At 31.1% G+C, this 13,743-nt stretch overlaps 1 protein-coding gene across 1 annotated transcript in view; it reads left to right on the top strand.

Annotated features, from left to right (window-relative positions):
- Positions 1-13,743, top strand: part of LOC142328395 (uncharacterized) — an 885,003-nt gene that overhangs the window by 598,036 nt on the left and 273,224 nt on the right. The gene's annotated exons all lie outside the window — the stretch shown is intronic.

The following is a 13,743-nucleotide window of genomic DNA, read 5'->3' as shown; positions in this document are numbered from 1 at the left end:
TATAAATATAATCTAACTAAATTTATACTTCGCTCGCTAGTTTTGGTTGGCGTGTGAAATGAACGTAGGTTATTTTTGGTTTTATTATACTTATAATTATAAGCAGTAATGTTTATATTGGATCTCTGTTTCTCTTTAATGAGCAGACAGTTGACATTTTCTAATTCGCCTAAAGTTGTATGGGCTCATTACAATAAGCCTGAAAATATATCAGGCTGATTAGAAATTGCTAGATCGTTTTCCAATTTGCCGGGCGCATTATAAAATGACGGCGCTTTTTATAATAAGACTGATTTTTCCATTCGCCTACGATATATACAAGAGAACGCAGTTTTGGATGTAGTAGAACTTGATGTTTTATCTTTAATCAGTCGTGAAGTACGAAATAAATTCTCCTTAATCATTTTATTTCTATTTTAAAGGTTTTCATATCGGTCAGGATATTTGCGTAGTTTAAAAAGAAACATTTAAAGTTCATACAAGAAATTTAGAAATATATTATTTTGTGATATAAGGAAACTGAAACAAAAGAAGTTGGTTAGGCTTAAAGTTAATGTTTAGTATATATATATATATATATATATATATATATATATATATATATATATAAAACATTGTAACAAAAGAACAAGAACGTAATTAAAGTCATATGGCATCTGTAGACTGAAACCTTAATTGACGCTCTCTGTAGTTAAAGTTGCCTTTTCAACGAACAGAAACTAATTTATAGAAACCGTTATATCGTATATGGGCTTATTAAACTTTCTTGTTTAGGTAAACGTATGAAATCGATTTAATTATTATTTAAATTATGAAATGTAGAACAATAGAAGTTTAAGCGTAACTAATTAAGTTTCGATCAGATATGTAGCTCTAATTTAATTTAAGAGTTATATTTTCGTACATTCTGTGTGAGACTAGAAAATATGAATTTGGATAAGTTTCTTGATGGTTATAAGATTGAGTTTTTATATGTTTTTTTTTATACTCGCCTAGTTTTTTCTTGTTTAAATATTCGCTAAAAATGAAAAAAAACGTGATTTTTGGTAATTTAAGGCTATAATTTACAACAGTCTTTTTGTGGAGGTTCTAAATAAATTTTGTTGGTAATCGTCTTCACAATGACTGATTTTTTTTATTGAAACCGTCTGAAAATTAAGTGATTGATAATATACAGAGTTATTCATGAGGAATGTAACAAAATTTCAGGACATATGCTGCTGGTGAAAATAAAGAAGAAAGTTCATATAAACATTTTTTTTTTGTCTTCAGTCATTTGACTGGTTTGATGCAGCTCTCCAAAATTCCCTATCTAGTGCTAGTCGTTTCATTTCAGTATACCCTCTACATCCTACATCCCCAACAATTTGTTTTACATATTCCAAACGTGGCCTGCCTACACATATTTTCCCTTCTACCTGTCCTTCCAATATTAAAGCGACTATTCCAGGATGCCTTAGTATGTGGCCTATAAGTCTGTCTCTTCTTTTAACTATATTTTTCCAAATGCTTCTTTCTTCATCTGTTTGCCGCAATACCTCTTCGTTTGTCACTTTATCCACCCGTCTGATTTTTAACATTCTCCTATAGCACCGCATTTCAAAAGCTTCTAATCTTTTCTTCTCAGATACTCCGATCGTCCAATTTTCACTTCCATATAAAGCGACACTCCAAACATACACTTTCAAAAATCTTTTCCTGACATTTAAATTAATTTTTGATGAAAACAAATTATATTTCTTACTGAAGGCTCGTTTAGCTTGTGCTATTCGACATTTTATATCGCTCCTGCTTCGTCCATCTTTAGTAATTTTACTTCCCAAATAACAAAATTCTTCTACCTCCATATAAACATATAAACATAGCTTCGGAAATTCTTCGTTTGCGAGTATCGGCTGGCGGGATATATTTCGTTCTCGTTCCTGCGGCTTCGGTAAAATTAAGCCTGTAATTCTTTGGGCTCAAATTAAGGTGTATATTCAATGGTTTTTTTTCTGAAATCTGACCTTAAAAATTAAAAAAGTAGGTCATGAAAAAATAAAACTGTATTTTTAGTAGTTTTCGAGAAATCTGAAATAAAAGCTCGAAGATTATTAAGGTTGAAAACACACTACTTTATGTTTGGCGTAAGATAATTTTGTAAAATAGTTAATAAAAACATTAAAATTTAAAACAAAACTAGTGGGGAACTTGATCCTGAGTAAAATAATGAGTTAAATCCAGAGAATTTCGAGCTTTGTTAAAAACAAAACATAATGAAAATAAAAAATTCCTAAAAATACAGTTCTGGGACCAGTGTTTTTTTTTTTTTTTTTTTTTTTTTTTTTGATTTTCAGAGCAGATTTCATAAACCACTAAATTTACTACTTAATTATGAGTACAAAGAATTAGTCTTTTGTTTTTCCTATTTAGCCTTCGGGAATCACCGTCAGGTATTACTTCAGAGGATTAATGAGGATGATATGTATGAGTGTAAGTGAAGTTTTGTAGTCTTTTACAGTCTCAGGTCGATCGTTCCTGAGATGTATAGTTAATTGAAACTCAACCACCAAAGATATCGATATCCATTAAGTATTCAAATCCGTATAAATGTAACTTCCTTTACTAGGATTTGAACGTTGGAACTTTCGACTTGGAAATCCGCTGATTTACGAAGACGTGTTCACCACTAGACCAACCCAGTGAGTAAAGAATTACAGTCAGGGTTAATTTTACCGAAGGCGCAGAATCAGGTTGAAATATTTCACCAGCTGACAATCGCTATAGCGAAGCGTTTCCGAACTTATCTTTTATAAAATTTCTTTATTATTTTTACCAGTGGAACATATTCTAAAAGGACTTTCAAACCTATTCTACTCGTGAAAATAATGGGAAAAGTTCACATAAATATATGTCCTAAAATATTTCGTTTGTAAGTTAAGGCTAGTCAAAGATTTCGCTCGACAGCAGCCCTGGTGAAATGAGGTCGTACTTAAATTTTTAGGACTTTAATTTTAAGGAGTAGAATTAGTGATTTCGTATGGTTTTTAACCTGAAAAATCGAATAAAATAATTACTAAAGTAGAATAACTATTAAAATTAAGTGTTCGAGAAATCTGAGGTAAAAGGCAAAAGGTTAAGGTCGAAAACCTACTAATTTATGTTTGGCGTAAGATAACTTTTTATAAATGGGTAATAAACACTTAAAAATTTTAAATAAAACTTGTAGTGAATTTTATTCTAGTAAAATAGTATTAATAACGTCCAAAGAAACCTGAATACAAACGTAAAAATTTCGTAGTTTATTAGAAACAAAACATCAAAATGTGACAGGTTTCAGCTAGCTATTAAAGGAAACAAAAGTTTCAGTATAATTTCGAAATTGAACTTCATTCGTATTATTTTAATATAAACCTACTCCAATAATATGTTTTTCGACCCCAATATTTTCTATTTACCTAGATTTCTCGAAAATTACTAAAAAAGAGTTTTAGAACCCTTTTCAATTTTTCTCGAAAACTACTAAAAAAGAATTTTGGAACCTTTTTTTTTCAATTTTTCAGGTTAGATATAAAAAATCCTTGAAATTACCCGTTAGTTTAGCTCTCAAGATTAATAGTCTGATTTAATTTTATTAAAGGCCTAGAAGTCAGGGCAGAATCTTTCCACAGTCGACATTCATTTAGAATTGTTTCCGAACCTGTGTTAATATGAACTATCTTTATTTTCACCAGAACACGTCCTGAAAGTTTGCGTACTGACTTCTTAAATCACTCTGTATAATTTTGTTTTTAAACAGTTAATTTATATTTTTATTTTTTAGAATAGCAATTAAATCTTACTCTCTGTTTAATTAATTATTCCTGAAGTAGTGCCGTTAATTACATTTTAAACCTATTTGTTATTGTTAAACATCTGTTGAGTACTGGAGATGACATCTTTTTTAACTATCTACGTCCAAAGTTTAAACTTTAGGCCTTCCTCGAACGAAATTGTTCGTAGTATCTGTTGAATAAGAGATCTGCGAATAAGAAAAGCGTAAAAAGTAATTGATGCAAGTATATACGGTCTACCATGTAGATTCGTCTCTTTGCAAGATTCTTTCTAACATTTATCGTTCTATTCATCTTAAAACCTATATTTTGAATCAAACATATATTGATATTTAAACTTTTTGTAAGTTTTTAATAAGACTTTTTTTTTTACTGAAAGAATGATTAATTAATAATTTGATGTGGACACCACATGACTTCCTTGTACGTCTATTTAATTACATATACACTTTTTTTTTAAAATGAAAAGTAATTAAAATTTCATTTCATTAATAACGTGTGATATTTCTTCATATTTTTTTTTTTATTGTTATTGAATTATTATTTACGGTAATTTTTTTACAGTCAGAGGTTAATAATTAATTATTAATAAATCAATATATTAAATTTAAAAAAAGTTAAAAAAATTGAGATGAAGTCGGATTTGAACCGATATGCCTCCCCCTTGTAAGATCCAAATATTTCCTTAATTACAATTCTATTGGGCTATAACTCTGGAACCAATATCGCTTATGATATATCGTTGAAAGCTCTCAATGAGGGCTTGTTACTGCAGTTGCAAAAAGTCCAAAATCCAGATTTTTGGATTTTGGGATTTTTTGGACATTTTTGGTCCCGTGAAGTGCAATCAAAAGGGGAGATGCACAACTAAATGTTACAAATGTCCTAAATCCAAAATTTCAACATCCTGCGGCGAATCCTTTCTGGGCTATGCGAGACACATACGTACGTCAAAATGTTATATATATTTTATATATAACATAAAATAATTTTATATATATAATATATACGTGTCGGGTTAAGAACGACACGTCAATATATATTCTGGGGTGATCAGAATCGATGTTTTCGTTGAAATCTGAAAACCTAAATTTTTCGCGTCATAATACTTCCTTTACTTCGTTCAAGGAAGTAAAAAAGCATTTTGGAGTCGTATACATTTTAATTTTTTTTAAATATAATTTCATAAAATTTAATCGTCGTAATATTAGGAAAGAAAAATGTTTTAAAATTTAAAAAAGTATATTACATTTTGTTTCCTATTATTTTTGTAAAGAAAAGCTAAACAGGAGTAACATTATATACTCATATTGTATTTACTTACTTTAGAAATTTATGTTTAAAGAAGAAACAAGTTATGAAATATATTAATATAAAATTCTTTACTGTTTCTTATTTCTTTTCATATAAAATGTCGTATCACCTGTTGAATACAATTTTACCTGTAAAAAAAGGAAGTTTGAGTTAACATTTTATACTGTTTCTGTAATCTTCTCCTTTTTTGTCTTATATATTTCTTTCTTTATAAAAGATATTACACAAAAAGTTAGTCTTTTAATCTTATTAAAAGTATAATATCAGCAATGATTTTTTGATTTCTTTATTTATTCATTCTTATTTGTTTTTTTTTAAAGGATTTACTAACCATAATACGACTAACCGTAATAGAGCTCGTATGCTGTCAAATAGTTTAATTTCTTTGTTTCATTTTTAATTTTAGGTTAAGTAATTTTTAAAAGAATATTTTTATTAAGTTGCCCAAATTTAATAATTTTGCCCATGTATTTTTTTTTTTACTGAACAGTTTTTTTTTATTTCTTGAAGCTATCAATTTTTTATTGTTTTAAAAATTTTACGTTTAACTAATAATTAAACAGTATCAGCTACCGATAATATAGATTGATCATCATCAATATAAACCATAGTTGTGTTAATTTTAAATGTCATCGTCAGTGTTAGTGAAATGTGTGCTGTATGACTGTTGGCTTTAGTTAAAATTAGTTTAAAGAGAGACAATGAAATTTTATCCATTATGACGTCACACTCATCCCAGACGTCAATACTCATTACCTATCGTGTGTTATCAGTTATTAAATTTATATTTTTACTTTTTTTTAAATAACTTTGTTGCTTATTATTTAACATTGTTGAACTTTTGATAGAACAAATATAATAAAAATTACCCAGGATTTATTTGCAAGATTATTTAAATACTTCAGACGAAAATATAGCATACTTCTAGGGATAAAATTAATTATTAATATCCGGAATCAAATTTGAGATACATGATAGAGAAAGGGAAGGCTTTAAAATTTAAAAATACGCATTCAGAATCGTGTTCCTAATTTTTCTGGCAGTTTATGAGGGATTGTAAATAGTTGGGAACAGAAATGAAAATAATGTTTCTAATGGTTAGAGCAAAACTTTCTTAGTTTTTTAACGCGAAAAAAAAATGATTTTTATTTTTCAAATGAATTTTATCAAATTCAATATATGCCGTCTTGATCGACCACCTTTTATCATTTTTGAAGTAAAACTATAATCCTGTTACTGTAGAACTTGTGTGTTTTCTGGGCAAAAAAGCTGTGATAAATGATTTTCACGGGTCTCTTTTGAAGCCAGTTTTATATCGTTATCGAAACAAATGATAATCTGATGGTGCAAGTTCATATTACTATACAGTGAATGCATCGAAACTTCTCAATAAAACTCACAAGTTTCGAGCGGGTCAAAAATATGTCGGGCCTGGTGTTGTCGAAATAGAAGTCCACAGCATTACTGTGGACCAATTTTGGTCACTTTATCTCGATTTCTTGGTGTAATCTTTTCAGTTGTTGGCAGTAGAGAGATTAAAATAAATCGTTTGACCGGACGGGAAGCAGTTAATAGTAAAAAATTCCTTTCCAGTCTCACTACCTACAGTGTCGCTTTTCTTGGCGTCAATTTTTTTTTGGATCGTTTGCGGAGCTTCTTCTCGTTTCGATCACAGTATTTTCTGTACATCATTGACGTACGCGATTCATTTTTAATCTTCATTATGAGCTGTTTCAAAACGGTTCAATTTTGACCCGTTTTTGTAACGACTCGAAGATGGAAATTTTATCCATTAATTTTTTCATTTTTAAATCATGTGGCATCCACGGATTGAGGTTTTTGTATCCTACTTCTTCAAATAGTTTAAAATTGTTTTTCGGGTTCATCAGTAATATCTAATTCAGTAGTTGAGATTACACGTGTGCCGGTGTTTTGTTCAGTTTTTTTTCCAGGATTTCATCGCCTTTTTTAGTTACATGTTGACCAGAGAGAAGTACATCATTGACATCGTTTCGAGATTGAAAATGCTTGAACTAACTTTGTGTTACACGTTCTACATTGTCAATCAAAATCATATATTTTTTTAGCAGCATGAGTTGTAATCTTTTCTTTTTTTTGTAATAGAATTTCAAAAACTAAAATTTCTTTCTTTCATTTTCACTCGTTTTCATAAATGTTTGAATAAGTAAACTAAAATAATCATAAAATTTCTAAAAAATATTCAACGATATGCCTTTCAAAATCACACAAGTTATGCCAGAGTAGATTAATATCAATGTTATGCGATCCAAAAGTCATCTACCGAAACAATACGAATAAACGTTTTCCCCAACCGCACTTTTATAACGAATTAAAAAGTGACAAACTAAATAAAAATAGGATAATAAGGCCGCTTCGTTTCAAGGATCAATTTGAGAGGGAACTTGTAAGTGGCTGTAGGAATCATAGTGGCTTTATATCACGACGTAAAATCACATCATTTATTGAAAGAGTAACAACTGCTTAGAAACACTCTTTGCGACTGAACGCCAATTACGTTATGATACTAAGAAGGTCAACTTACCTCTTGGCCTATAAAAGAAATAGACGACCAAGGTTTCCATTTACGGCAGGTATGGTGAATCATCCGATGGCCGTTTCACGCCTGTATTTTTCCTGATGTGAGAGGTATGCAGGTAGTTAAATGGATTTCCCCCGATCGCCATATTACCCGGTTTCTTTCTGGACACGGTGCTTTTCGAGATAGGTTACCCAGATTTGGTTTGATTAATTTAGGCTAGTGTTCGGAGCGCAGGGTCATTGATGTGCACCACGTATTACATGTCTGCCCCAGGTACGAAGCTGAACGTACGAAATTAGCTAGAGAGCTTACGAGGATCAACTCTCGTTTTGATCTGCTAGTTGATTGGAAAACTGAAAAGGGAATGGAAAATAGTTGCCGACTTCCTTAGATTCTTAGCCTTGCAGAGGATGGTTGAGGGGGTTTGATGCTTTTATAGATGTATAGATAGAATAGCAAATCGGATGGCTAGGAGTCTGTCTGGGTGCTTACTTCGGCAGGATAGGCGTTTTGACTTCGATCCCCGGTCGGCTGAGATATTCGTTGTTAAGATGAGAATGGATGTGTGGAGAACTCTGTGTAGTTGGGGTGTGGGAGGGTGTAAACGTTGACCTCACTCCCGAAAGTGAACCAGAGCAGGGAGAAGTATTTATATTTTCAGTAGAGGCTTATTTAATTTGTGAATCTGTTTCTTGATTTTTAAGTAAATCAAGAGGACTTCAAGTAAATTGAATTGTAGGTTAAAATAATCATTGTTGCGATCAACTCTTGTTTTGTTGGTAATTTTTTTTTTTTGTCTTCAGTCATTTGACTGGTTTGATGGAGCTCTCCAAGATTCCCTATCTAGTGCTAGTCGTTTCATTTCAGTATACCCTCTACATCCTACATCCCTAACAATTTGTTTTACATATTCCAAACGTGGCCTGCCTACACAATTTTTCCCTTCTACCTGTCCTTCCAAAATTAAAGCGACTATTCCAGGATGCCTTAGTTTGTGGCCTATAAGTCTGTCTCTTCTTTTAACTATATTTTTCCAAACGCTTCTTTCTTCATCTATTTGCCGCAATACCTCCTCATTTGTCACTTTATCCACCCATCTGATTTTTAACATTCTCCTATAGCACCGCATTTCAAAAGCTTCTAATCTTTTCTTCTCAGATACTCCGATCGTCCAAGTTTCACTTCCATATAAAGCGACGCTCCAAACATACACTTTCAAAAATCTTTTCCTGACATTTAAATTAATTTTTGATGTAAACAACTTATATTTCTTACTGAAGGCTCGTTTAGCTTGTGCTATTCGGCATTTTATATCGCTCCTGCTTCGTCCATCTTTAGTAATTCTACTTCCCAAATAACAAAATTCTTCTACCTCCATAATCTTTTCTCCTCCTATTTTCACATTCAGTGGTCCATCTTTGTTATTTCTACTACATTTGATTACTTTTGTTTTGTTCTTGTTTATTTTCATGCGATAGTTCTTGCGTAGGACTTCATCTATGCCGTTCATTGTTTCTTCTAAATCCTTTTTATTCTCGGCTAGAATTACTATATCATCAGCAAATCGTAGCATCTTTATCTTTTCACCTTGTACTGTTACTCCGAATCTAAATTGTTCTTTAACATCATTAACTGCTAGTTCCATGTAAAGATTAAAAAGTAACGGAGATAGAGAACATCCTTGTCGGACTCCCTTTCTTATTACGGCTTCTTTCTTATGTTCTTCAATTGCTACTGTTGCTGTTTGGTTCCTGTACATGTTAGCAATTGTTCTTCTATCTCTGTATTTGAACCCTAATTTTTTTTAAATGCTGAACATTTTATTCCAGTCTACGTTATCGAATGCCTTTTCTAGGTCTATAAACGCCACGTATGTTGGTTTGTTTTTCTTTAATCTTCCTTCTACTATTAATCTGAGGCCTAAAATTGCTTCCCTTGTCCCTATACTTTTCCTGAAACCAAATTGGTCTTCTCCTAACACGTTTGTTGGTAAAAGGATAGTATTTTTGGTATTTAAAGACTCGGATCAAGTAATGATCTGAGCGCATAGTCTAATTGAAGTTAGATATAGAAATAGTTATTTTTGTGAAATCTTCGGTGTTAGAGGAAGGCGCGGGGATCACTCTTTCGCAAATCGGTTAATTTGATAGTCGAGGATTGTAAGTTACGGTAGGTAGTCGTGTTTGGAAGAAGCCATGCAAAGGCGATAGTAGGTTGTAGGTAAATACATCGATGGAAGTTTCTGCCGAGTCATTTGCATCGGTGGCATCCTGTCAGAGGCCAAACTGTGTTGCGGCCAAACGAGGTATTTTACCGTACCGCAAGTGATGACGGGTGACCCACCGCAGCATTATTAGTTCGAAATTTATTAATTTGACTTTATTTTTTTCCCGTATTCTTTAGATTCAAAATGAACTCGCTTTATTTAAAATCCATTGCGTTCTGATACCCTACTGTTATATAACAAGTTTCATGAAAACAAAATTATGAAATATAAAGAAACCTGTATTAGCACGAAGATTGTAGATTAGTTTCACTTTGTGTCCTGGTATTTTTCGTATATTTACTATTATGTTTAGTCTTCATTTATTTAAATTTTATTTTATCATTTAAAAACGATGTGTAGTTCTTTTTATTTGCTCGTTGTAGCATTTTTTTTTTTTTTTTAGTTGATTTTAGTTATGATTAATTTCAAAGTTGTTTAGTTATTTTTTTTATTATTCGTTGTACGATGCTCACCTTAACATACTTTTTAAGTATATAAATAAAAAAAATGACGTGTTAGATAAAATTAAATATATTATCGGTAAGGTATAACTGGATATAATTTCACAACTGAGTGATACGTTTATAAATCAATCGTATTTTACTATTATTGACTTATTTTTTATTATTATTATTAAATATTTTTTTTTCTCAGTTCTCCTATTTCATCTTCGACATTTATATATATATATATATATAGACCATTTATTTTTCGCCCACACTGTTGAAAGAACTAGCTTTGTTGACCTCGAAAAACCTGATCAGTTAGATTTTTTATTAAAGATAATATTTAAAAAAAAAATCTTACCTCGTTAATGCTGGTTTTTGTTTTTATATTACTGTATCTCATAATTTTAGTAGTCAATTTTATTATTCAGTATTTTCTAGTCGTTAAAATGAACTTATAAATCTAGAACGACATTTAAATTTTTTTCTATATTTAATGATTATTTATCTTATTTTTTAAAGTAAAATATTAAGTTTACCGGTAAATTATTTTTATTTAATGAATATCAGCATGTTTTTTTCAAATACGGGGAAGATTATTCCCGTATTTTTCCATGCAGATCTAATAAATTTGTTAACTACTTTTTAGAAGGACCTATAGAACTTACGTAAACTATATTTTCTGAATAATTTAAAAACGTTTTTCTTTTCGGTGTATCCTTATGTAAATAAATACTTTATACAGATCATAACATAACGCATTCTGCAGTGTGTGTAACTAATATTAGATTGCGTACGAATTTCTCTCAAGTGTGAAACCAAATTCTATAAAATTAAAATTTATGATGTTACATTCTTGCATCTCTCCGTAAACGTTATTAAAAATATTAATTTTTTTTAGGAATACTATTTAAATGTTTTCCTTCATTAAATGTCAATACTTTAAGTATTAGTTCTCTATAGAACGGTTTAACTAGTGTAGATATAAGTCACGATCGTTCAGCAATTATATTATTTCTCAATATATTTTGGACTATTAATGTTGCAATAACACCTCAATAAAAACTGGGTGTGGTGAAAATATTCTAATCGACTTCTTTTTTTATCGTTTTGCATACTCTGATATTATGTCATAGACGTTTATGTAATTCTGATACACATCTAAACGATTGTCAGTTTTTTTACCGTAATTATTTATTTTGTAACCGGAAATAAAAGGCGGGGTTGTCTTGGAATTTCGATTACTAGTTTGACAACCCGTAAAATAATTTATTGCGTAAAAATTTTCATTTTTTCCAGAATGTATTACAGAGGATTTTAGAAGGGCTATCGATTTTATTTATTTTACCGCCGTTACTTTCCTTCTTTTCCTGTTTAGCCTCCGGTAATTACCGTTCGGATAATACTCCAGAGGATGAATGAAGATGATATGTATGAATGCAAATGAAGTGTAGTCTTGTACAGTCTCGGTTCGACCGTTCCTGAGATATGCGGTTAATTGAAACCCAACTACTAAAGAACACCGGTATCCACGATCCGTGTTCATTCCGTGTAAAAATAACTGACTTTACAAGGACTTTTACCGCTGTTACTATTTTTACCATTTTCAACATGGAAGGAGCCTATTAGTTTCAAAAGATTTATTCAAGGAAATCTATCTATTTTTAACTTTAACGATTTAATTGATTAAGAACAGAACTAAGAGGCCTAGATTTACCCTGTAAGCAACTCGGTACTGACGTTTCGTGTAACTAAGAAATAAGAGTCCTAACAGTTGTAATCTCATTTAGCTCAAATAAAAAAGCAGCTGGCGCTGTCTATCGAATCAGGATGGCTAACTGGAATCGACCAAGGAAGATAGAAATAATGGGAAGAAGAGGAGAGGGTTAACAACCCACAGATAGATTTTCTTTGTTCACAGTACGTTACCGTTTTTTCCAAAGATATAATCAAAATGTCTTTATCCAGAAAAACCTTAGTGACAGTTAGCAAGATTAGTGATGAAACGTACAACTAGGATTGAATTTATCATAGCTTAGGATTCATGTGATGTGTAAACTGAATCCTTTAGTTACCTCAAAAAAAAGGAAGGAAATTTATTTGTTAATTTTTCAAGTTCAGATTTTTCAAGAATTTATAAATGAATAAAAATGACAGATGAGTAACATATTCGATTTTAGGCCATTCAAACTTCAAGAGAAATCCATATTTTATTGATTATTACAATACGTGAGCTGGAAGTTTGTTCCTCGCCAACTAGCAGTTGGTGAGTGTAATAGCAGCAGTTGTACTAGCCATTGTATTCCACAAGTGTTTCCGTTTTATACACAAATCTCCATGTTATTAGTAATCGGATGATGTTATTTAATTAGATAGTACAACAAACCCCGCTCGCCCGTCACGACAAAGCTAGCCGACATTTCAGTTGTCAACTGTAGCAAACAGTCAGCTCGTTTACTAGTACGATGGAAAAATACTTATCGATTTAAAGAATAGTCGCTGAAAATGATGTTATGTCTTTCCAGATGATTGCATTTTTGAAAGTTTGGTTGTAACTTGTTTTAGCGTAAATTATGCAGCACGGTCAAGTATGGATTACGAAAATGTCACTCTAAATTTTTCTGACGAACCCTCATTTTGGAAAAATTATCTGGGTTTCATACTTTCTTCACATATTAAGAGGAATAAATTAAATTTCGTTTGTATTATTAAATATTAAGAATTTAGTATAGCGTTCGGATCGGGCAGTCTTCATGAGATATACTTTATATTTTCAGAATTTCAAAGATAGTGAAGGTGTAAATTTTATGTTGCAACGAATAATAGAATGCTAGATCACTTTGTAAGAATAGTTTTTAAACCGTAACTTCTTTTGTAGTAGCCAAAAAAACTTTTTTTATGGTTTTTATATTATCAGTACAAAGTTAAAAATATAAAAAATAATTAATTATTAGTATTTTATGGAAGACCTAGCTTAGTCATTTGTTTTACTGTTTTTGCAACGATCGGATAGGGAACGGAATTTACTCACACGCAACTCTCTATCAAGTATTTCCCACTGGTATAACTCACTGGTTCTACCACATAACTGACATGAAAGTCATAAAATTCTTCAAGGACCTAATAGAGTTTGACGAACACCCAAAAAACAGATAAGAGGAATGAAGGGATCATAAAAAACGGGTTGGTTTGAACGATTAAATAAGGACGTTTTACTTACGGAGAAACTACGGTATAAAACAAAAAAACGAAATCTAAATGCCTTTTCCAGGGAATGGATACCTTTAACATCCCATTCAATTCCTCAGAAGATCCAGGTGTTTTTACTGAGATCGGAAAAATATA

The sequence above is a fragment of the Lycorma delicatula genome, chromosome 7, assembly GCF_047948215.1.
Source record: "Lycorma delicatula isolate Av1 chromosome 7, ASM4794821v1, whole genome shotgun sequence".
Classification (NCBI taxonomy): domain Eukaryota; kingdom Metazoa; phylum Arthropoda; class Insecta; order Hemiptera; family Fulgoridae; genus Lycorma; species Lycorma delicatula.
Note: the sequence above shows the minus strand (reverse complement) of the source record. Positions and strands in the feature narration are given on the sequence as shown.